This window comes from Peromyscus maniculatus, chromosome 18, assembly GCF_049852395.1.
Source record: "Peromyscus maniculatus bairdii isolate BWxNUB_F1_BW_parent chromosome 18, HU_Pman_BW_mat_3.1, whole genome shotgun sequence".
NCBI classification, from domain to species: domain Eukaryota; kingdom Metazoa; phylum Chordata; class Mammalia; order Rodentia; family Cricetidae; genus Peromyscus; species Peromyscus maniculatus.
Window position 1 is genome coordinate 10,254,133 of NC_134869.1, and position 23,728 is coordinate 10,277,860.

Genomic DNA, 23,728 nt, shown 5'->3' on the forward strand with positions numbered 1-23,728 from the left:
TCATGTCCAAAAGACAGCATGTCACAGCAGTTCCCCTCATGCTCAGTCAGGACACTCAGGGCCCATTTCAACGATGTTTCCTATTTCTAACAGAAGTGGTTAATCTACAGGTTCCATTTAGCAATGAGCATTCATGGTCACTTCAACATTCTAATGTTATGAGGCTGTGCATTCACTGATGCCTGCTACTGAAAGAAGGACCTCTGACCAAGACTGAGAGCTGAAGAGATCTAGTTGTAGAAACAGAAATATTTACAAAGCAGTTGCTATTACACAAAGTAACAATAGTAGCATCATCTTAAGGGTTATGACCTATCAAGCCAGTGACTTTTGACCAGGTACACAGTACTAGGTATTAATTCCTTCCTATAGTGCAGGCCTCACGAGATCAGAAGGAAGTTAATTAAACAGTGACTCCCATGTCACTATTGCACCAGTGATTTTCTCATATTCTGTAGGCCACCACTTCAATTATATTTGCTTATGCTGAAATAAAAAGTCATAATTTCACAAGATCCTATTTGTGGATTTTTGGTCTCATTTACTATTGGATGAGAGTCCTACTCAGAAATCCCTTACCTGTTCTTGGAAGTGGGACTATTTTCTCTACTGTGACCTTTGACAATTTCAGGGTATCAGGTCTTATTTTGACTTCTATGATGCATTAGGTGCAGAGCTTGCGTATGGTAGAAGATAAAGAACAGAGTTTTATTTTCTGCATGCTGAAAACAATTTTTCATAATGACCATATCTGAGACAGTATCTCAAATGACAACATATATGTGAGATACAAATATGTGTGCAAAGTTATACTAGGTACTCACAAGTGCATTCTGCTTACCAAGTGGACCACTTTGAGGGAACCAGCCATACAGTAATATGAGGTCAAGCTCTGACCACTCAGAGTAAGAAAGGCATGGCAATCACTTGCATTAAAATAAATCTGCAGTAGTACTTATAGCTTGGCTCAAACACTACAGATTATGTGGTCATTTTCTTGGGTCCCCAAACCCATTCTCATACTAGTAAAATAAAAAAAAACGTAAACACAGAAGAGGACAAATGATCCTTCGGTGATGAATAATATTTAGATTGCCCCATTATTCCAGCTCTAAGTGTCTTTTTAATGATTACAATTTTCACCAAATCTAATTGTTTAATGCTGCATAGGAAGTGTAAAAAGGAGCAAAGGAGCATATATGCTATGTTTATTGTAAAATAAAACATCCTGGGTACTGTGGATGCTATAATGATGGTTATGAATGAAAATTTAACATAGACATACCAGCTGTGTCACTCCTGGGTGTGCCTACTTCTAAAAGTGAACTCACTATACTGGATCATGTATATGTGTGTATGTGAGTTTGTGTGTAATTTTTATCATTGTGCTACCTACAACACAGATGATTTATGGAATGAACTTAGATGACTACCAATATACTAATGGATAAAGAAAGCATGATATACATAAATAATGCAAGATAATTCAATAAAGAAGTAAAAACTATAGAAAAAAATAATTATATAATTCTCAAGAAAATTGCTACAACTATGTATCATCAAACTTAAGAAATAGACAATTCTCCAAAACACAAATATCCCATATCTTGTCTCATAAATGGAATCTAGAAAAAAATATCAAAGTAGGAGGAAAATTTTTGAGGAAGCATGAGTGTAGATGTAACCAACCGTCTTATTAAATAAGAAACACAGAAACAATGTAAAAGAGAAAGCCGAGAAGTCAGAGCTCAGAGCTAAAATCTCACCCTTCCTCCTGCTGTCCCAGCTTCGCGAAAAGAGACCTACTTCCTGTCGGTTCGTTTTTTTTAAAGTATGTTGTTCTGCCTTCTCATTGGTTGTAAACCCAAACACATGACTGCCTCGTCACTGTCTGAATGTACAGCCCCCTAGGTCTTAAAGGCATATGTCTCCAATGCTGGCTGTATCCCTGAACACACAGAGATCTTATGGGATTAAAGGCGTGTGCCACCACTGCCACACTCTTGCTATGGCTCTAATAGCTCTGACCCTGAACACACAGATATCTATGGGATTAAAGGCGTGTGCCATCACCGCCACACTCTTGCTATGGCTCTAATAGCTCTGACTCCCAGACAACTTTATTTATTAACATACAATCAAAATAATAATTCAGTACAATTAGATTATCACCACATTTCCCCTTTTCTATTTTAATAAAAAGAAAAAGAAAGCAAAAGTTTCTACCTAAAACCTGAGAAAAGATTCTAAAACGGAGCTAAAAACAGCTTCCTAATTGTCTCTCTCAAATGAGCAGCAGCCTGCTGGTTTGAGCTACTGTCGGGTTCCTAGCGTGAGAGCTCGGTCTGCAGTATGGCGGGAATGAGGCCTCTGCAAGTGGCACATTAAGCCGCATGGTGGATTTAGCTTTTGCTAGTACAAAACAAAAAGAGGTTTCTGGGCTACACGCTGCTTTGATAAGAAGCATAGACCCACTATTTCCGAGAGTTGATGGCTCCCAGAGCTGGCGGAAAACGTACCACCGCCATGTTGGGAAGCTGAAGTGGGCGGAGCCAACAGCCGCAGCGCTGTTTCAGGCTTAAAAGGCTGCAGTTTTAAGCAATAGGCTCAAGGTAATATAAAAAATAAGCCATGTAAAGATGGCTACCACCCAGAGAATCTGGATTATGTTCTCTTTGATATTTGTAACTGAAGAAAAACATTTGATTGCAAAAGCTGTTGAGTTATGCAAAAATGTATATTTTAAAGGTACCTTGACTTCAAAATTTGGATATAAGGATATGTTGCTTTGGAAAGGAGGCTCTGTTTTTGTTTCTACAGAAAGCCAGAGGCTATGGATTTGTTCCAGATTAAGATACATCAGGTTTGACCAGCCAAGACCACCTGAAAGGTCTCTGATGACACCATGACCCAGATGAACATCCAGAATTGTTTCAAGGCAACTGGCTCAGACAATACGGTCTCACGGACTACTCCATGATCCTAAAATTTTCTTTGTGTCCCCATAAGATACAGCGCCCCCCTCCAGCAGGAAGTAGTAAGAGAAGCTACGCCCAAATTCCCAAATATACCAAGCTGACTTTGGAGATGCGTAAAAGTTAAAACCTTCCTTTTAAAAAAAAGAAAGGGGAAGTGCTGTGGGACGGTCTGTATGTCAAATTGCTCTGATTGGTCAATAAATAAAACACTGGTTGGCCAGTGGCCAGGCAGGAAGTAGGTGGGACAAGGAGAGAGGAGAATTCTGGGAAGCAGAAGGCTGAGGCGGAGAGACACTGCCAGCTGCCGCCATGACCAGCAGCATGTGAAGACGTCGGTAAGCCACCAGCCTCGTGGCAAGGTATAGACTTATGGAAATGGATTAATTTAAGATATAAGAACAGTTAGCAAGAAGCCTGCCACGGCCATACAGTTTGTAAGCAATATAAGTCTCTGTGTTTACTTGGTTGGGTCTGAGCGGCTGTGGGACTGGCGGGTGACAAAGATTTGTCCTGACTGTGGGCAGGAAAACTCTAGCTACACATGAGGGCACATATTTTAGATGGAGAGAGTTTAACAGGGTAGTGAGGGGATGTATATGAGCAAATTAGTGACTTTGTATAATTAATATGTACAGAATAACAAGATTAATTTTAGAAGTAAAAAAACCGAAAAAGAATTACTTATATGCATAAGTAATATAGATTTTAATAAAACTAACAAAATGACTACATTTTTACTATCTTCTAAACTTCTCTTAAAATGTTTGAATGATGGGGCTAGAGTTGGCCTCACAGAAAAACACACACTGTACTCTTTCAAAGAACCTGAGTTCAGTTTCCATCACCCATCACAGTGATTCATAATCAAACACCAATGTCCCTAATTCCAGGAAATCTGGAGCCTCTCCTTATGTCTGTGGGAACTGCTCTCCTGTGCACATACCTCCCACTATAAATACATATGTGGAATTTTAAAAGTATTCTCTCCAAATTTCCCTATTGAGTTTTCTGGAAACAGAGAGGCAGAGAGGGTTGCATGGATGCTGTACATGATGTCAGTTCATTCTCACACTCTCAGTTGTAAGAATAAAGGAGTGTAATTAATAAATTATAAGTACTATAAGGTCATTCTGGAGCCCAGAATCACAAAAGATTAACACCAGTATAAAAAATAATTGGACCACGTAAGAAATCTGAGTTGTATAAAGTTGATGCAAATAAATCTGCATAAAATTTAAACATTATAAGTGCTTTCTTAGCATTTCATTAGTTCTAGTCACTGAAAGTTACAGTGTGCCTAAATTCCATCACCATATTGTCATACATCGTATATATTTAATTAAGAAGGATTACAAAAGCTTTGAAGTCCACCATAACAAAAGACAGAAATTTTGGCATCATTAATCTGTAAACTATAAACTCTTATTTGGTCTGGCTGACACAACACACAATGGATGAGCTCCAGAGGTCTGGCAGCTTCTGACATAAGTCACCAAGGAAGGAGCTCTGAGTTTAGTAGCCCATGGGCCTCCAGTGCCTAAAAAAAGCTATTAATTTTTTAAAAAGATGTCTAAATAACAAGCTACATGAGGGGATAAATAGAATAAAAACCTAAAAGCAGACACAGAAAGACATTTTGGACAGAACCCGTGAAGTTAAAACTATCAAGATAGAAGACTCAAACTAACCATGTAATTGCATTAAACATACAAGTCTAGATGGGAGAAATTGCCAGACTAGATAAACAACCACAAAAGATTTCACTCTATGATGAATAGAAAATAAATGTATGGGCAGAGTGTCAGAGTAAAGAGGCAGGAAAAGTCACAGTTCTTTAAAATGTCCTAGTACCCATGTTACCACCAAAGTAAACTGCTGAAAAATAAATTTTACTAGTGAAAGTATTTATTATGAATAACACAAATATTATAATATACATGTGTGTGGTGAAAAGGGATCAATTTTCTAGGCAGACAGAACACTCTACTTAAAAAGTATTTAACTATGAATCCTCCAACCTGGTTGAGAAAATGGATAGAAACTGAAAAATCCACAATTAAAGTTGGAGATGGGAGTTGACAGAACAAAAGGAGGGAAAGTCCAATGCCTTTACTTGCAAATGTTTGTTGTGTAATGAGATGTTGGTCAGGTTCAAGGCCCCTGGCTTCAGTACACCATCAATGCTAGACCTGCATGAGACACAGCAGCTCCTAATGCCACTAAGATGATGGAGAGATGATGGACAGGTGGGAAAGATGGGGGTCGGGGGAGTGAAGTGCTTTACTTTTTCTTCTTTTTAATTATTGTTTATGTTGTCTCATTTATATTCCCCTTTTCTTTCCTTTGTGGTGGGACTCTAAAAGAGTGAGGGGCAGAATTGGAGGGACTGGGAGATGGGTGGGATTGGGGTACATGGTATGAAATTCCCAAAGAATCAATAAAAAAAGAAAAAATGCATAGGTTAAAAAAATCAAATTTCACCTTTTACCATTTGTTAACATGAACTAAACAATAAGAATTCAAATGAATGAGGTTTTTGACTTTTAAAAAATATGAACATATGGAATAATTCAGTACAATTTTGACATAGGAACAAAAGTTCCTATATAACAAGGGTTAAAGATGATGCATTTGGAACAGAAAATTCCATTTTACTCTTGATATATCCACAGGATAAGATTGGGTAATAAGAAAATATTAAAATTATAATTAAGTTATTGTACTATAAAATGAGAAAATAAGAAAGCAGACAAGGAAAACATGAACACCGCTGTCAATCAATTTCACCTAACAGACATTTACAGAACACCTCCTCAAACGACAGCTTAAGTCAACATTTCCAGAACACACAGGTCACTTTTAAACACACTCCATGTTACAAGATATTAAACAGGTTTAAATAAACATAAAAGACCAGATATAAAGTGATGTGTACAATGTGACTACAGGGAAATTAAAATATAAGTTAATAGGAGAATAGTATCTTATAATCCCCAATAAGTGAAAATTAAACATTTCAATCTTAAAATAATCAATAGATTAAAAAAGAAACTCATAGTGAGAGTAAAAGTATTGAAGTGGAAATAAAAGATAACAAAATTTATGGAATAAAGCTAAACCATAATTAGAAAAAAACTAAAACATTAAATGATTTTATATGAATGTGAATACATTTGGATTTTGCGTGTATGTTCTACAATAAGATCTCACTCGGTAGCATAGCCCAGTGTAGCCAGAGCTCTGTGTGGAGCCCAGTCTGTTCTCAAACTAATGGAATCTGGCTTCCCAAGGGCTTGGATTATAGGTATGAAATACTTAACACCTGACTTAAGTAATTTGTAATCTGTGACATAAATTTTACATAAATACTAAAAAGAAAGTGAGTAAGAAGCCCCTAATCAATTTTTAAAATTCAGTAAATTGAAAATAAATATGACAAGAAGTAAGAGAAAGACACCTATCTATATAACACTGATAAATCTCTAGGCACACTAGCGACGAAAAATGAAAGAATACTAAAGTTACTCACATAAGGAATGAGAAAAGGGATATTGCAGATCCCACAGGCACTAAGATGCAGTAAAGAAATACAGAAAACGTTAAGCCTATAACAATTTGGAGGAAAGCCTATAATCATTCTTTCAGAACTGCATCCTGCCATCCTGGATCTTCACAGCAGGCATCGCGGCCTCAGGAGAACTGGGCTGTGAGGAGTCTCCAGGCTCTGAGAAGACTGCTCCAGCCCTCACTAGACCTGGCCTAAGAGGAGACTGCTGCCAAGAAGGCCTTTGCCTTCACCTCAGCCTCACCAGAACCGGTGCTGTGAGGAAGTCCAGACTCTGAGGAGATGGTGGTCTCCCACCCCTGTGGTCCACCCCTCAGAGACCCTGAGCCTGGCCACGCTGGCCTGGGACGGCCTTCACCAGAATGAACTCCACAGACCTCCTCCACAACGGTTCAGCAGCTCCTCAGCAGTTCCTTCACCTCCTCAAGTCTGAGCATGCTCAATGCACCAGGCCAGAAGAACAAGGTGGAATGGGGGAGGTTTTGAGTCGCTGCCCGGATGTTCATTGGGCCAGAGTGCTTCAGGGGCGGGCTTAAGCCTCACATACCATTTATGATTGGATGTGTTGCATGTGGCTCTATTTGGAGGCTGGCCTTTTCTGGTGGGATGTGGATTTGGTGAGAATGGTCTGCAGTGTCTCAAAAGGGACAAAGGTTGTGGAGCCTCTCAACACTAGGGGTCTGCACATCGCAGGCTTCCAGCTTAGCACAGGACAAATGGGTGCTCAGGCCTCCATGGTCTGCTCATAAGTTACAGAGGGAGGCCTTGTGGCCAGAGCTGCACACATACCATCCCATAGTTCTTGTTCTGTCTCACCTTGCCTCATCTTATCTGACCTAGCCTCACATCCTCTTACCTGGAGCAGAAGACCCATTTGGCTATCTGGGAGGCCACCAGATAGGGCTGCTTTATTGGAAAGAGGAGAAAATTAAAATGACAACCAGAGAGTCACTTTCTCAAAATCACACAGCTGCTTGTATGTGACAGGGACTCTAGTCAAGTCAATTCCACAGACAGCCAGATTAGAGTTGACTTCTATTCCGCAGAACTGGCTGTGCTTAGTCCCAGTGAGGAAGTGGTATCTAACAATGTTGACATTGTATCAGGTCATCAGCTTGGCCTTCCTGTGACTCAGCATGGACAGGGAGCTTGCATCAGTCAGACTGCACTCTTATTATTCACCTCTCCAAGTGATTTGGTAAATATTGGGCATGTCAAATGACTTAGTGGCTCATGGCTGAGAAATGACAAAAGCATAAGTTTGAGTGATTTCATGATCTTTAAGATGAGAGCTGTCATGCAGAAGGGAAGGAGGAAAACAGTTTGTGTCTAAGGAAACAGGTTTTGTTTTAGTGTCACTGTGGGACTTCTCAAGTTGTGCCTCCTCTGTCTTCCATCAGGGTCTCTTTGGGGAATGCAAGAGTTGTTGTATCAGTTGGCAAGATAGAGAAATATTTTGGGTCTGGTGATAATGTTGAAAGGAGGCAGAAAGTTCCACCTTCATCAAAGTATCTCATCCAGAGCTTTGTTCTTGCCAACTTCCACTCAATATTGGTAGGACCATGTGAAAGACACAAGTGCAAGGTTTGAGACAGGAAACTGGAAAATAGACCTATGTTACATTTTGAGCTCTGCAGATGCTTCTAGAGAGAGCAACCTGGCAGTAGCTATATAAACTCCAATTTCATATGCCTTATACAAGCAAATACATAGATCTCACCTCCCAGTTTGAGAAATACATTTTATCGGGGAATAGTGGTGCATGTTTCTAAACCTAGCAACTTGGGAAGCTGAGGCAAGAGGATCATGAATCTGAGACTGGCCCTAAAGTGAGTGCCCTTCAGCTTTAAAAAATACAAAATTATTATATTCAACATAAATGGTCTTTTTCTATTTGTTAATAAAATAAGTATGCATATATTAAAGAGACAGTATTGTTGTCTTATTTCTATTTATAATTTAATCCAATATTGAATGAGATACTATTATCAGTCAAATGTTATGAATCCATATTATCAAAGATAAGTTATGAGACACTAAAACAATTATTCTCCAAAGAAATTTACTAGCCAGTCTATTTCTGAGTTCATAATATTACATTCCAAATTCATTAGAACACCAGGTATTGAGTTTTTTCTGCTGGATGTCTTTTTAGCTTGGTTTGATTGCCTATTTGCTATGGCATTTATTTTTTCAGGATTGGAATTATAATAGACACTATTAACATAATGTGCTAGATGTATGTACACAGTTTCTTTATTGCTGCAAGCCACAAAAATATACAAATCAGGATTTCAGCTGATTATGACAAAGTTAACACCTGCAAGAAGCCAAGGGCCTTCCAGAGGTCAAGCTGAGGCTCAGGGAGCCTTGGTGATATTTGGCTTTTGATTATCAGTTGTTTTCTGCTATGAGTCTCTTGTGTGCTATTGTAGATTTTCTATCATTTGTGGGCACCATTTCCCCTCTTCTAAAGGAATATTTAGATAACCTTCTGTGCTGACAGCTATGCACAGCCAGAACCCTAGCTCAAGCCTCCCTGTAATTATCATAATTGGCAGCATCTGGCCAGGTCCATCCCCAGATGGAGGAAAGTAGCTTATCAGAGATACCTCTGTACTCTCTAAGTACAGACTTAAGTGTCCAGACTACCTGTTTGAGAAGACCTGGTGGACGTGCCAATTAAGCTTAACTACCTCCTGTCCCAAATCTTACCTATCTCCCTTTTACTATCACCAGAGGCATCTAGCTGTACACAGGTTGCCTAGTGACCGAGCACACTTTCCCTCACCCTCCAGAAAAAACAGCAGGTAACTTGCCCATGAATTGATTTAACCTGTTGCTGCTGCAGAGGATTGCTCTGCTGATACCAGAAACATCTTTGCAGTATCTCTCCATTGACTAGAGACTATCACCTCTCTAGGAAACTTCTAAAGTTCTAGTACCACATTCAGACTGCTCAGGTAGCCAGTTTCATGCTCTGAGCAACCACTGGGTTTTGGGTCTCTCCAATGTGAGACAGCCACTGTGGGACTACTCTATCTGCTGAGGTGCCCAGCCTCAATTTACCAGAATCTCAGGCTTTCAGATAACTGTTGTTACTATTCTAACATAACCTGATTTGATACATTCTTTTAAAGGAGTAAGCTATGCTCGACAGTCATATCCAGAATCCAGTAAACATCTAACATTACTAAACCCTTCAGGAGACTGCAAACTGGTTTCATAATGAAAACAATCTGTATTTTCAGATGTGAACTGCTGTTTTCAACTGCTTCTTTCCCAGAAACAGTTTGGAGCATGGTACTTCACAGAAAGATAAAGCTGTTGAAACCAATCCTTTCATCAACAAATACTTAGTGATAGCATAGTATTTTTTTTTTGTTTTTTTTTTTGGTTTTTCGAGACAGTGTTTCTCTGCGTATCTTTGCACCTTTCCTGGAGCTCACTTGGTAGCCCAGGCTGGCCTCGAACTCAAAGAGATCCTCCTGGCTCTGCCTCCCGAGTGCTGGGACTAAAGGCTTGCGCCACCCCCCACCACCACCCCACCACCCTGGCGTAGCATAGTATTTTTTTAAGGTTTGTAATTTTTACATATCTTATGGGTGATGGGAGAGTAGGAGAGTTGAGAAACTATATGGAAGAATAATGATTCTAGGCACAAATATAAATCTAGCACAACAGAAATAATGGCTTTAATTAGGAACTTTTTTCATTTTACATACCAATCAAAGATCCTCCCTCTTCCCTCCTCCTGCCCCTCCCAACCCTAGAAATATTCTTATCTACATGTATGTACATGTATAAAACACAGTTTGAGTGGACATGACCTACATGAGTGGCACTTCCTCTTTCTTTGGGGATAGATTTCCACAACCTATCAAATGAAAGGGCCAGTGAAAGGCATGGCTTACTTCTTTTTGAGTGTGTGGGCTTCCACTGAATTGCCCCCATAGGCTCATTTATTTGACCGCTTTTCTCTTAGTAGGTGGTCTCTTTAGGAAAGAATTAGAAGTTTTGCCTTCATAAAGGACGTTGTTCATCTTGGATGAGTTTTGAGCTATGTAGGACTCATTTCAGGCATGAGTAAGCAACACAAATGTAAAGGCATAGAACTTAGGCCTGCTTCAGCATCTCTGCCTTTAACAGCTAGAGTGCATGTACAGAATGTTGGAACATTCCTCCTGTGTCACAGGGAGTAAAGATGATACCTGAAGAGAAACTTCAGTTTCTACATTAATTCTGATTAAATTTTCACATTCCTCTGTAAATTTCCTCAGAGCTGTCACTAGTGCTAAAGAGAAGACAGTGAAGTCTAAGTGATGAAGGCAAATGTGACTCTGCTCAGCCAGGGCAAGAAAATCAGCATCAGCCCCTGTGGGAGAGATTGGTAGCAGGTGTCAGCACAACTGAAGGGGAGTGCAGGTTGACAAGGAGGTGAGTAGCTAACAAAGAGAAACGATGGAATAGATTCTTTAAATCTAGTAAACAAAACAGTAAAGTAAAAAGAACAAAAGACTCTTGTTAGTATAATTTCTCACCACCTTATGACTGACAAATTCCATTTGGAAGTTTGTATCACATTTAAATACTTCATCTTACTATATGATACAGTATGTCTTTTATAGCAATTCCACTTTAAACATTAAGTTTTTCTGGGCATACATTCCTTCCTGTTTCTTTGTACTTCTTTCTTTGATTTTTATATAATGAGCAATTGATTCCTGGGCAGAAGGGTCATATAACATGTCTCCTTTCTAACTGATTGAAATGACCCAATTACATTATAAGTAGGAAGTGAGTATCCATGTTTGAGTGTAATATAAAAAATATACATTATGTATTAATTGAGAGAATTTATCTAGAAAATCTAAAATGGTGAGAGAACTATGAAAAGTGGGCAAACACATATAGGTGACATGCGTTCAAAAGTGTTTACTTCCACAGCCACTTGAGAAAAAGAAAAAGAAAGCCATGTCAAAACTAAGGGGGAAATTAAACATTCGGGGCTACTGCAAATGAAGCATTTCTGTAACAACAGTCAACACATCTCATCTCCATTTATATGTTTACCTGAGACTATGTCATCTCTCTTTCCCTTATATGTGGATCCTCTCAGGAAACTTTATTTTACAATTTCATCTTCCTGATAATATTTCAGATTCCAAAACACCAACAACCCCCTATGGTTGCTACCGCACACAGAGACTGGATGCCAAGGATCACAAACCACATTCCCTGTTGTATAGCAGAGCCAAGATATAGAGCACTATTGGCTCTCAGAGGCAGAACAAACTGAAGGTTCTCTTCCCATGCATTCAGAGCAGCATCATGAAGGACTTTAGTATAGATATGGGAATGTGATTGAATTAACCTGCTACACCCAGCAGAGCCAGCTGGGCATTTCAAATGGAGGTTCAGCACAGGGGTTATTCAGAAGCCTTAAGGACCCTTGAGGACCCTCACATTCTCTTTCTCTTTGGTGGTTGACTAAAACAACATAGATGCTTCCATTGAGGATGACAAATTCTGTGGAGTAGATGCAGATGAAAGTATTTCAACAGAGAGAAAAACCTAGGTGTTTGGGGCCAAGAAGCATGAGGGCAAGCCATGCCTCTCTAAGGTCTTCAGTGATTTTTTCCCCATGGTCTCCCATGACCTAGTTTATTATAATTACTTAATTAGTATAATTAATATTATTTTTTCTTTTAGTTTTTAAAGACAGGGTTTATCTGTGTGATCAACTTGGCTGTCCTGGAACTCAATGTATACAATAGAGTATTCTCAAACTGACAGAGAGTGTACCACAAGGTCTTAGCTGAAAATTGCAGAAAAGACACTATGGAATTAGATTGCTTTGGAGCCTATGATATCTGTTAATCTTGATGTTTGAACTTAAAGATATATCTGTACCTGTGAAACCTCAGTAAAAAAAAAAACCCACTCTATGCCCTACAAAGAGAAGCTTAAACCAGGATTCCTGAGTGTAGATAAGAACTTAGAACCCTTTCAAGTTCCCAGATAGTAATAGGAGCTACAGGGACTTAAAAACACAGAGTCAGGATATTCGGACAACTGATAGGGGCTAATTGGCCATAAAACATCCCAAACTTCTCAAACCCAGGAGACAGCTCCTAAAACTCCTAACATGGTTGCTGAACAAACAAAAGATAAAGATAACATGAAAGACTGAAAAAAGGAAACTGATACTTGTAGCAGGAATCTTAAAGGTTCTTATTAATAAAATCAAACCTGAGGCCAGTTATTGGGGTCAATGCTGGTAGATCAGAGAGACAGAACAAGCCACAGCTATCTCACCTCGCCAGTTCCTCAGCTGGTCCTGTTTCCTCAGACTGGAAGCTTCTGTGTCCTCATCCAGAATGAATCTCAGCTGAACTGTGTTGCTCCAAAGCCCGAAAGCTTAGCCAGCCAAATGCCTCTAGTTTCTGGTCCTCATGCCTTATATATCTTTCTGCTTTCTACCACCACTCCCTGGGATTGAAGGCTGGCTTTCTGGGATTAAAAGTGTGTTTCACCATGCTTGGCTTTTTCCAATGTGGCCTTGAACTCACAGAGATCCAGAGGGATTTCTATCTCTGGAATGCTAGGATTAAAGGTGTGAGTGCCACCATTTTCTAGCCTTTGTATCTAGTGGCTGTCTGTTCTCTGACCCCAGATAAATTTATTAGAGTATACAATATTTTGAGGAACACAATACCACCACAGATACTAACCAAGGAGAGGGAGGTGGGTTGTGGGGAATGAATTACGTGGTCTGTGCCTTTAAGAACTAGCCTCACAAAGAAAGGGCAAGATCCTCCAGGCCTCACTGCTATGAGTGAGTGCATTGGAAGGAGCTTCCCTGCCCCAGCTTGTAAACTTAAACAGAATAAATCCTGCTTTTGCATTATGGTATGCTTGTCCTCGGTGGTCTCTCTGGGGGTCACGATCTGGGCACAACATACCATGTAACAATTCTCACAGAAAAGATAGAGAACACAAAAACAGAAAACTTCAAGGAAAAGTCACCTATCAGCACTGTGGTCACTGCTCTTAATTGGATGGCTCTGCTGAGCTATTTTCAGCTCAGAACAAGGCTGCTTTTGCTCTGTGGAAGCTGGCTCTGAAGAAGACCACAGCTCCTTCCATTCAGGAAAAAAGGAGTTCATTATAACTATTTCTGTCTGCTGTCTGTCTCGGGACTTTGAAACCACTGAAGAGAAATTTTTTTTTTCCTGTTTGTAACTTTTTTTTTTTTTTTGGTTTTTTCAAGACAAGGTTTCTCTGTGTAGCTTTGTGCCTCTCCTGGAACTCACTCTGTAGCCCTGGCTGGCCTCGAACTCACAGAGATCCTCCTGGCTCTGCCTCCCGAATGCTGGGATTAAAGGCATATACCACCACCGCTCGGCTTTAACTGGTTTTTAACTTTAGTTATGTGAGAGTTTTGCCTACATGTGTCTGTGAACAGTATCTACAGAGTCCAGGAAAAAAAAAAAAAAGAGGAGATGCCTAGGATTGGAGTTACAGCAAATGGTTAGCTACTATGTAGGTTCCTGGAATAGAATTTTGCTCTTCTCTAACAACCCCCAATACTACTAATTGCTGAACCATCTCTCTAGCCCCACTTTTTATTTAAAATATATTGCTATACATTTTATTTAAAAGATATTACACCACTTTCCCCTGTTTTCTCTTCATTCCATCACTTCTCAAATATTTCCATTCCAACTTCTTCCTTGTAAACTATGTCTGAATCAGTATGCTGATATATATGAAGACAATCTACTAAGTCCACTTTTTGGAGCTTTTATGTACATGGTTGCAGGGATGAAAGCATTAAGGAATTATACAATAGTGACACAGAAAAAGACTCAAAGTTGTGTCTCATAGATCACGATTAAAAATGTATTTCAAGGGGCTGGAGAGATGGCTCAGCGATTAAGAGCACTAGCTGCTCTTCCAGAGGTCCTGAGTTCAATTCCCAGCAACCACATGGTGGCTCACAACCATCTGTAATGTGATCCGGTGCCCTCTTCTGGCTGCAGACAGAACACTGTATACGTAATAAATAAATAAATCTTTTTTTAAAAAAAATGTATTTCAAGTTAAAGGTCTGGTAGATGTCCATGAATTGACAATCTGGTTTCTTTTCATTTTGAGCAGCAAACAGGTTGGTGAAGATAAAATAACCTGACCCAAAGTAACTTTGGCGGATAATATTCATTTGACTCAAAATTTTACAATACATCCCTATCAAACAAAATGTTTCCATCCTTGTTCCCCAGAGTCTCGTGTTAATCATAATATAAATACTTCCAAATTCTTAAGTCCCATAGGCTTTAAAAATTCCAACATTTAAAAAATCTACAGTCTCTTAAATGTATATTCTGTGAAAACAATAAGTAACATCCCACTGTTCTCAAAAAGGGAAGAACAGGAGCATAGGGAATAATCAATCACATTTAAGGGAAAACAAATCAGGAAGCAATACTTCTGTTCTTTCCTTTTTGAACAGCTTCCTGTATCACATTGTGCAAATTCTAAGCCTGTTAATGATATTCTGGGATCTCATGGACTAGGGAAGCTCCGTGTTTTAGATTTTGCCATCCCTAGTATGTAGCAGGAATCTTAAAAGTTCTTATTAATAAAATCAGACCCGAGGCCAGTTATTGGGGTCAATGCTGGTAGATCAGAGAGACAGAACAAGCCACAGCTATCTCACCTTGCCAGTTCCTCAGCTGGTCCTGTTTCCTCAGACTGGAAGCTTCTGTGTCCTCATCCCCATGGCTCTCAGCTGAACTGCTGCTTCAAAGCTTGAATGCTTAACCAGCCACATGCTTAACCAGCCAAATGCCTCTAGTTTCTGGTCCTCACGCCTTATATATCTTTCTGTTTTCTACCACCACTCCCTGGGATTGAAGGCTGGCTTTCTGGGATTAAAAGTGTGTTTCACCATGCTTGGCTTTTTCCAATGTGGCCTTGAACTCACAGAGATCCAGAGGGATTTCTATCTCTGGAATGCTAGGATTAAAGGTGTGAGTGCCACCATTTTCTAGCCTTTGTATCTAGTGGCTGTCTGTTCTCTGACCCCAGATAAATTTATTAGAGTACACAATATTTTGGGGAACACAATACCACCACACTAGTACACACAACTTTCCTACAGTGCCAATACTATTCCATACTGGCAACTCTCCTTATTTATCCTATGGTTCTAGAATCCACCACAGCTTTGGGTGTCTGCTGTAAACAGTGTCCTCTCAGGACCTTTCTGCGGGTGTTTCGATTCTATGACATGGTCATCAGCTCTCCATGAGCCCTTCAATCTTGGATTGGCAGTCAAGACACCAAGGCAGAAAAATCTCAGCAAAATCCCTAATATCTGGGCTATAGTCAGATAGCAAGCAAGGGTAGTTTCTATTCCTTCAACCTATTGTATGTTAATTCTCCTATTAACCTGATCACCTTGTATCCACAGTCAGGAGTCAGAGAATGGTAAATGTTGGTTCTTATTACATAATCCAGTACCAAGACAATGGGATGAAATTGTGCTATCACTCCTGGAAGGGACAAAAGATTTCTCATCTCAATGAACTTCATATACAAGATAATCTCTCATAACCACACCCCAGAGAAAAACATGATCTAGATAAGTCCTCAAATGTGGGCCTGGAGGAGTCTCCCTTGGCTTATTTTAGATCTTATCAAATTGAAAAATCAATATTAACTGTCACACAAAATTAATAAAATTTGCTGTGTAGATAGAAAATTTTCCTTTTTTAAGTGATATCTCAAATACAAATAAGCCATATTTAGAGCCAAAGTATGTAAAACCTTTTGAATAAGGACTTACTCCTTTCCCAGATATGAGCAGCAATTGTCTGAGGATTGCAGGGCAGAAATATGAACCTCATGTAGAGTAAGGCACAGTGCAGAACTCTTCTGACCCATGCTTTTACCTCATTAAAACAGAATCACACCCAAGAATCCTCAGGAACAGAACTATGATCTTGTTTTGAAAGAGAAGGTGAAAGAAAGACACCAAGAAGAGAGACACAGAGAAAAACTCCCTAAGAACCCATTGAAATGGATCTTAGAAAGGCACACACTGTCACATGGCTTTCTATCAATTAACTGTGGCTCTCCCTCACAAGACTACACTTTCCCAAACATATTTCTACTAATATCTGTGCTAAATCCATAATAAAAATTACTTTTTACCCAGGTATCATAACATGAGGCAGAGGCAGGTGGACCTCTTCAAGTTCCAGGCCTAGCCCATCCACTACATAGTGAGTTCCAGGCCAGACAAGGTTAGAATGTGAGACTCTGTCTCAAAACAGACTCACTCCAAAATTCTCTGTTTCATAAACTTTAGGGCTGTGAAAATGGTTCAACACATGAAGTGCTCACTTTGCAACCATCCCTTTACTTCTGCATTACAAAAACAGTTTCAAGAGTGCATGCCTTTTATCCAGTGTTTTTTTGTTTTTGTTTTTGTTTTTTTTTTCTTTGTTTTGTTTTGTTTTGTTTTTCGAGACAGGGTTTCTCTGCGTAGCTTTGCGCCTTTCCTGGAGCTCACTTGGTAGCCCAAGCTGGCCTCGAGCTCACAGAGATCTGCCTGGCTCTGCCTCCCCAGTGCTGGGATTAAAGGCATGTGCCACCACTGCCCGGCTTATCCAGTGTTTTTAAGGCAAGAGAAAAGGCAGACAAGAGAAATCCTGCAAGCCTATTTACATGTAATAGCAAATTAGAGACCCCATCTCAAACATGCTGAGGGGAAAGGACCAGCACTCCAAATTGTTCTCTGACTTTAACACCCAAACCATGACATATATGCACACCTTTCCACAAATAAATGAGCACATACATACAAACAATCATAAGTAAATAGATAATAAAATTAAAATTGGATGATGTAGCAAATAACTTTTTTTCCAATACCTGTACAGCAGAGGCAGACAGTTCTGTGAGTTTGGGGCCAATCTTGCCTACATTTTGAATTCAGGAACCACTAGAGATACATAGAGAAACCCTGTCTCAAAATAAAATTCCAACTCTGATTTGTATTGACTCACCCTGAAAACATTTTCCAATATGCACTCAAGGGTCCCAGCTTAACCACTGCAGAGGTCCTCAGGTTAAGGACAATATCTCAAATTCATTATAGGTGTGAGCCATTGATCTCTGAAAAATCATTTTCATAAATGAATATATTTGAGTATGTTAGCAGAGTCAGGTAGATCTCTTTCAATTTGGTCTACATAGTGCACACACACACACACACACACACACACACACACACACACACATACACACACACAAATAATGTTGATTATAATCTTACTTTTTTTTTTTGAGACAAGGTCCCATTAGAAATTCCAGTTAGTCTAAAACTTACACTGCATAGTTTAATAAATAATGCATATTGAAAATATGGAATATATAAAACAAATATAAAATAATATATATTGAACATAAGACAAATTTGCCATGTGGTGATGGTACATGCCTTTAATCCAGGCACTCAGGAGGCAGAGGCAGGCAGATATCTGTGAGTTCAAGGCCAGCCTGGTCTACAGAGTGAGTTCCAGGATAGCCAGGACTGTTTCACAGAGAAACCCTCTCAAAAAACAAACAAAAAAATTCCAATAAACATTTTATTCTATATCATTGAATCATTATTCAAAACATGACAGTTTTCCATATAAGAGGGAGCTTCCAAAAAGTCTAACCACAATCTATAGGAAGAGCAGCAATTTATAATATCAACAAGCTCCATAATTTTGATATTAGCAAATATAACTAGATTTTTAAATACAAAATTAATAATGATTCAAAATATACTTATGAGTTTGTTTAGCTTATAACATTTCCAGTTTTACCAAGGAGCTTACCTATGAATATCACCCACGCTGTCTCTGGAACATTCCAAGACTCTTGCAGTACCTGAAATCTCAGAAGGCAATGGGGCCATCCTGGAAAGCTCTGTAAAGCAGCTGGGCACCAGGAAGTATTTGGAAGGCTTTTGGACTCAAAGAAGGGTCTGTAGAGTGGCTTAGAGACTAAAGACTCAGAAGGAAACCTTGTGGCAGGAAGGTCCTGAATAAGACTAGTTGGATGCCTGCCTCACTTTTCCTTCATCAGGTTCTCACATATATGACCATGGCCAGCTGTTCCTGTGCTGTTTTCAGCATCCTGCTATCCCTAACAGATACAGTAGCAGCACTATGACATCCACCTATCTGGGTTTCATCAAAAGCTTTGGTTGGACTGCTTTTTCAGCTAGATCCAGTTCCTGGGAGTTTCCAGGGACTAGTTCGAGGGCTGCAAATGATCAGGGCAGGTGACACTCCATGAACACCCCATTCAGCTTCATAGATATTTGAGATAGGCAAGGCAAGAACTGGGTTGGTGCACAGGGCCTGTGAGCTTGTGCATCCCTGCCTCCCTGCCTCCCTGCCTCCGTGCCTCCCTGCCTCCCTGCCTCCCTGCCTCCCTGCCTCCCTGGGCCAAGCCTGCCAATCACTTGGGAAAAAGATCCTCTCCCTGAGGCAAACCCAACAGCAATCATCAGATGCACCTCCAGGCAAGTCCTTCACAGACACACCCATAAAACATGCTCACAAATATTCATTATCTCTGGAAATGCCCTTCCAGACATTATTTTTAGCCTGACTTGGAGAACTTGGGAATCCTGTGGTGACCTCAGATTTGAGGAAGAGGTGGAGTGTGAAGTGATTGGAAGCTAAACTGGAGAGCTGCTTTAAGATCAAGGCCTGGGGAGACAGCATGGAAGCCCATCGACTACAACCACAGGCCTCTGGAAGAGGAGACCTGAACCTCCAGAGGTGCATTCATACAGGAAGTGGGAAGTCAAAGCCACAGCTAACAAAGTAGATAGACTCTGAACCCTGCAAGAAGATCTCATGTGGAAGACAAATCATGGCCAGTACACATACTAACACAGAAGGTGTGAGGGGATCTAATGAGACCCTCTCCCTAGACCAAGTACTACAGGAAACTACAGACTATTGAGGGGGAGAATTGTTTTTCCCAGGGATGAGTCCCTGCTGTGGATATTGCTCTACATAAATAAAACACTGATGGCCAGTGACCAGGCAGGAAGTAGGTGGCCAGGCAGGAAGTAGGTGGGACAAGGAGAGAGGAGAATTCTGGGAAGCAGAAGGCTGAGGGGAGAGACACTGCAGCCACAGCCAGGAGAAGCAGCATGTAAAGACTCTGGTAAGCCACCAGCTACGTGGCAAGGTATAGATTTATAAAAATGGGTTAATTTAAGATAAAAGAACAGTTAGCAAGAAGCCTGCCACGGCCATACAGTTTATAAGTGATATAAGTGTCTGAATGATTATTTTATAAGTGGATTGTGGGACTGCAGGGCTTGGGGAACCTGGAGAGAAGCCATCCAGCAACAAGTTCCCTAGTTGGTTATTCAAAACAAAGTGGTCTGCCCTGTAATCATATAAATAGAAGAAACAGCAAATGGACTCAGTAGCTCATATTTATTTATGTGCACAGACATATAAATATATATGCAATAGTAATAGCAAAAGATAACCAGTTTGAGATGGAGTAAGTACGGGCATATAGAAAACTCTCTTTTGAGCCACCAACCAGCTCCCAAATTATGACACAGAGACTTCTTATTAGTTATAAATGGTTCCTATCATATGGATTGTGGCACAAGATGTGGATTCTTCCCTGTGCATCTACCCAACACCATGCACTCCTGAGAAATCTCTGCAGAAAAGAAACTCCCTTTGTCCCTCAGAACTAAATCACACCATTGGGGCTGATGGTAGCAGAAAGGTAGAAGCATTCTAAACATGTATTGCTGAAAGATTGTCCACATCACCATCTTTCTACCATCTTTCTACTTACTGCCCAGGTCACCACATGGACCAACAAACCCACACTTTGGCTAATGGTCCATCCAAGTCCCAGCATAAATGACAGTTCAGCAGACCTGCTCTGATCACTCAACATTCACCAAGACATAGCTTGTGGACTTCCTCACAACTCACGACAGCAGAGGCAGAGGAGAATCCTGGAAAGAACCTGTAAACTACCTCCTGCTGGTGCTCCTGATTGCTAAGCCTTCCCAGAGCCCCTCATTAGCTGGATCACTCAGCTAGGCTTCAGGACATTAGCAGTTACCCTACTGGGTGTTCAGACATCAAAAGACTCAGAGAGAAAAAACTCTCCCAGGTGGGTCCTTCCACATTAGACACAAATCTAGAAAATTTGTAGTTTATTAAAATCCTCCAGTCTCCCACAGCACTTCCTGTTCCTCTTTCAAGGCACAGGATCCTATGGTTGCACAGTTCATGACATACTCAATGTCCAGTGCAGCCAAATCTTTGCTTCATAGTTGGGAAGTCCTGCAACCCAACACAGGTAACATTCAAGCAGTAACTGTTGTTAAACAAAAAGAGGTCATGGATGAGTACACAATGAAGGGTTTATGGGAGCGCTTGGAGGCAGGGAAGAGACAGTGATAATAATGTAAATATAATTCCCAATAATTCTGTTAAAAAGTTGAAATAGGCTTTATGGCCATGTTCCCCAGAGACTAGTGATTTGTATTAGATCACACCAAGTACTACTCACATCATTTTTCTTGGGGTACATATCTTAAACCTGGAAAACACAGTCATTTTAGGCAGGGCCACACCATTCTATCCAGTCCTACTGCTTAGATTCAACTGGTGTAACTACTACAATTTGATTTCATGAAAATTCAGTTCTTATCCAGATTCTTGATTGCCTGGTATGTGGCCCCAAGAAATGACCAGTCAGAACATTCATTGATCCTGTAACGACTACCTCACTACTCACTGCTAAGGTCAACTACTATCACAGCAGGAAAGCTTTCACCCTTTCTTACTCATGCCTCTCTCTGAGGTGACTATACCTGCTTTACAGTTGGTCAGTGAACTCAATTCTTACACAAGTTCTACTTTATTTCTAAATTCACAATAAAATCTAGAGAAGTTGGAGGACATTGATTCACTGCTCTATTTTTCCTTCCCACAGACCAGCCAAGGCCCAGCCTGGAAGGAGTTGCAGGACTGTCTTTCCAGCACTGGGAGGCCGAGGCAGGATTAGGTGTTTAAAGCAATTCTCAATTATATTGTGTGAGTCAAGCCTGAGCTATAGGACATGTTGACCTGAATCAACAGTTCACAACCTTCCTAATGCTGTGACTCTTTAATACAGTTTCTCATGATGTTGTGACACCCCAACTATAAGATTATTTTCACTCTTACTTCTTAACTATGTTTTAGTTTCCGTTATGATTTATAATATACATATCTGCACCTTCTTAGGCCAGTCCTGTGATAGGGTCATCTGATCCCCCAAAGGCCGTCATGTCCTCCAAAATTGAAAAGCATATAAATAAATACATAAACAAACAGCAGTTAAGAAAAAAAGGAATAAAATTCCTAAACTGGGAAACATAGAAAAATAGAAAAAGCTTTCAATAATGCATTAAAAGAACCTGGATGTTAATAAAACATACCAATATTTGATGTTTTAAAATGATAAAAATAATTGAAATTATATGTAGCTATACTGACTTTGAAATGGAGATGGCACCACCATGGTAGAGTGAATACCATTAATAAGAGACTGTATGACTTTGTCCCATGTAAAATATTAGCCAGTATAAGCTAATACATGGAGTTACAGCCAGTGGTTGGTATCTCAAACCTCTCAGCTGACTTCTCTGTATTAACCAGGATTGCACATATCTGCACAGGAGAGTTTGCTAATTGGAAACTGAATAGTTAGTACTTCGAGCTATCCTTCCTAAACTGTACACCAGCCAATAGTGTCTGTCTTCATTCACATGGAAGGAATTAATACATGCAGAGAAATTACAGAGGAAGTCACTCACCATGCCCCATCAGTCCTTCTTTCTAATGGAGACCCATACAGCTCATTGCCTTTAACTGCAGTCTGTGATCAAGATATTGCCTGGTCTAATGCCCCCTGCAGTGTACACAGTGGCCCTGCCCCTGTCTACAGGATCTGCCCCCATCTGCAGGCCCCTCCCCCTGGCTTCATGCCCTGCCCTCTGTCTGCAGGCCCAACCCTACCAGGCTGAGGAGAGAGAAGGAAGGACACAGGTGGCCCACCCCTTCCTGTAGGCCTTGTTCTCCCAGGCAGAGGGGAAAGATGGAAGGTCACAGGTGACCTCACCCCCTGTCTATTGGCCTCGCCCCTGCCTGCAGGCCAAGGGCACTCTTCCTCCTCCTTTGGTCTGCAGGAAGAAGCCATGCTCCACACACAAATCCTTTCCCTGTTGTGTAGTAGACAGTCCATTATGTGACTCAAACTGGTAATTTTAGAACTCTGTGGTGGTACAGATATGTAATCCAAAAATTTAGGGTGATTAGTCAGAGATAATAAAGGCAATGCTCTCTGGGGCTACAGACAGGGTTTAAGTCCACCTCAACATAGAAGTCCTTGACTCAAAACTGCTTTTCAAAAGGACTGGAGATGCCCCTGTTCTAGAATTAATATACCTCCATGGCATACCAGGACATAAAGTTGGTTGTGACCCTGTAATGGTCTCTTGAGCAGCATAGTAGAGGCCAGTTTTTTAATAAAAGGATGGGCCTTTGTACTGGTTTGTAAATCAGGGTTGTCTCCCATGTTATGGAATGTAGCTGGTTGTAGCTGGAGTTTTCCTTGTCCCGTCTGGCCTATGGTCAGGACAAACAAGTAAACACACAGAGACTTGTATTGCTTACAAAATGTATGGCTGTGGCAGGCTTCTTGTTATTTAGTTCTTCTATCTTAAATTAACCCATTTTTATTAGTCTATACTTTGCCACTTGGCTTGTGGCTTACCAGTACCTTACATCTCACTTCTTATGGTGGCAGCTGGCAGCATCTCTCTGCCTCCACCTTCCACTTCCCAGAATTCTCTTCTCTGCTTGTCCTGCCTATACTTCCTGCCTGGCTACTGTCCAATCAGCATTTTATTTACACAGAGTGATATCCATATCACTTCCCCTTTTCTTTTTTTTAAAAAGGAAGGTTTTAACTTTCACATTAGTACAATTACAGATAACAAAACAATTATCAAGCAAGAATTACAGTTACAATATCTAGTCTGTTTATAATAACTAGTCTATTTGCATTTGGCAAAATT